The following is a 2,980-nucleotide window of genomic DNA, read 5'->3' as shown; positions in this document are numbered from 1 at the left end:
TTTGCTTGCATGTGTGGCTTTTGCTTTACCTATTAAACTGTCTTTATCTCAACCCACGAGTTTTCTCACTTTTACCCTTCCGATTCTCTCCCCCATCCCACTGGGGGGGAGCGAGCGAGCGGCTGCGTGGTGCTCAGTTGCCAACTGAGGTTAAACCACAACACTTATTTAGCACAGCAGACTATGAACACAGAACACAGACCACCACATGCCATCTGCTTTAGCGGCAACTGCGTATGGATGCATGGTTACATAGAAGGAGGAAGAAACTGTCAGTATTATGCCAACTCAAAACTGTTGTCCAGACAAGCTGCACTTGACCTATGAATAAAAGCAAAACTGGACAAGAAAGTATGACCTTGAGCCATCTTCCTGGCTCTTCCTATTCCAAAAACCCCTTTTCAAGAATAAAGCTAAAGCTGTTCCAATTTATAGCAGTCATGTGAGTTGTAACAAGAACAGCGTAAAAAGGGGGCTGCTTCTATCGGGTACTGACAATGCTACCGAATATAGCAAGCAAACCCATATGCACCCCCGTTTTTCCACAGCAGATGCTGTTGCTGCTGCCACCATGACAGCAACATTAAGACACAGCAACCTTAAAGAGCAAGTGAAGAAATCCTATAAAACACTGTAAGAATGTAAGGAGTGTCAAAAATTGCAGATCCACCGAGGTGTACAGAAAGAAGACAGGACAAACAAGGTTTCAAAGCTATTCGCTGTGGGTCTTTACTAAGCACACTGATATCGATCACAGGCACACCTTTAGTCCTGACTCCTTTGGCCATTTTCCCAAAACGGAGGCCAGGGCTGACAAAGAGGCCATTATTTACCTCTGCACCCTTTGAATATAGCCCCTCAAAAAACAAAAGGCAGACTTTCAAATTTTGATGCTTCACAACATGGAAACATCGTATTTCAGCCAGAAGAGGACTCAAGAACTGGCCCACTTGATCACACCAGAGGTAAAAAGCACAATGGAAGATAAATGGCTGGGTTTGATTATTGACTTTTGTGTAAGCAGCTATAACAACATTATACTTTTTGCTATTCTATGAACAATAAACAAACAAAAAACCTTTAACACAAACTTGTGCCCAAATACTACCACATATTAAAAGGCATTTATATAGGTTGATTTGCCTATATGCCATCAAACAACAGAAGGACAAGGTTCATGCTTACTTGAGTTTCTCCAGTAATGCCAATATTTCATCTTTTCTCATTACTTCCCTTTTCTCCTTAGCCAACTTATTCACTCAGAGTTGAACAGTTAAACAATACCCTATTTGCCAAAAGTCCTTACTTATACTTTCCTTTGCCCTCCACCACATTCCATTTACAATAAAATCCACCGATGTCTTATAAGTACCCTTAAAGGAAACTTTTTATATAGCTGACCTGGGCAACACCTGTGCAGAAAAGGAAAGTATTTTTTGCTTTTCAGTGCAGAAAGTAATTTTTTTACATTGTTTTGATACATTTCCTATCCTATTTTCAAAATACCATGCCAATATTGATCATTATAAAATAGCTTCTCTGAAAATCATATATACTACTGTTTCATTCAAACAGGATACTACTGAGATGCAGCATATTGCCAAATTCTGTCAGACAGAACATTCTTTGAGACAAGTATTTACCCACTGCCCATCACGTATGGTCACAGTGATGTTTGCCAATATATTAATTTCTAACACCGGCTCCAAGGTGAGAAACTTTTCAAACCTTTCATGTTTTCAAAGCCTCTAATTTGCTTTAATCTACTCCTCCTTTCAGCTGACCGCAACAGAAACATAGCTTCCATGGCAAGTCAAACCAGAACAATTCACTCCTTGTGTAATTTTACTGATGTTAGCGAAAGAATGCCACAGAAAAATTTCGAAGAGCAAGAGTTGGAAGGAAGCCTTGCATAATTTTTATATCTTTGGCATTGCCTGAAATCTAACAGTTTTAGCACAGTAACTAAGTTGTTCTGAATTAAAGTTAACAGTTGTCTCTGCAGAAAGTCTATCAATTTAAACTACTAATGTGTTCCTTATTATTTTAGTATCTGAGAGCCTTGCAGAACTACATGGAGGTGGTGTTCAGACCAAGAGCACGCTCCCCCCTCCCAGGAGTTTGGCTGCCTGTGCTTGGGACCAGTTCTCTGATACTTTTTCAGCTGTTGAGAGCACTGTTTCAGAAACCTCAACCAGCCTTGAAGACAGCTCATCAACAAAAAGCTGGAAGATGCCTCGGCAGAGTCTCCCCCACCTTGTTTTGGCAGCTGCATATAGCCACCTCTTGCCTCTGTCCCCTGCCTGAGCTGTGTTACAGCCACACTGCAGTCATGCCCATCCTGGTCAAGCACCCTATCGATCCAGACCCTGACTCAAACTCACAGGCTTGGCTTCCTTCCTTGACTTCAGACTTGCCTCATCACTGTATACTCCTCTGGCAGTCTAGACTATTGTCTGAATCTGGTTAGCATCCCCAAACCTGCTTTGCTCACCTTGATCAGGTATGGCAAGACCTCCTTGTCAGTGAGGCCACTGTCCATGTCTGCCTTGTTGTCACATCTGGATACAGGTTTACCTTCTCTTTCATCATGACCTGCCTGCATCAAGTGCCTGACAGGTTGACAAAGACTATTACTGCAAAATTAAAAAAAGGTAATGAAAACCCTAAGGCATTGTCCTCGTTTCAGCTAGGATAGAGTTAATTTTCTTCCTAATAGCTGGAGTAGTGCTGTGTTTTGGATTTAGGTTGAGAATAATGTGATGAAACACTGATGTTTTAGCTGTTGCTAAGCAGTGCTTACACTAGTCAAGGGCTTTTCAGCTTCCCATGCCCTGCCAGCGAGAAGCTGGGAGGGGGCACAGCCAGGACAGCTGACCCAAACTGCCCAAAGGGATATTCCATACCATATGACATCATGCTCAGTATATAAACTGGGGGGAGTTGGCCGGGGGGCAGCAATCACTGCTCGGGAAGTGGC

The sequence above is a fragment of the Pygoscelis adeliae genome, unplaced genomic scaffold (genome assembly GCF_000699105.1).
Source record: "Pygoscelis adeliae isolate BGI_AS28 unplaced genomic scaffold, ASM69910v1 Scaffold172, whole genome shotgun sequence".
NCBI lineage: Eukaryota > Metazoa > Chordata > Aves > Sphenisciformes > Spheniscidae > Pygoscelis > Pygoscelis adeliae.
The sequence above is the reverse complement of the archived record's forward strand: the minus strand, read 5'-3'. Positions refer to the sequence as shown.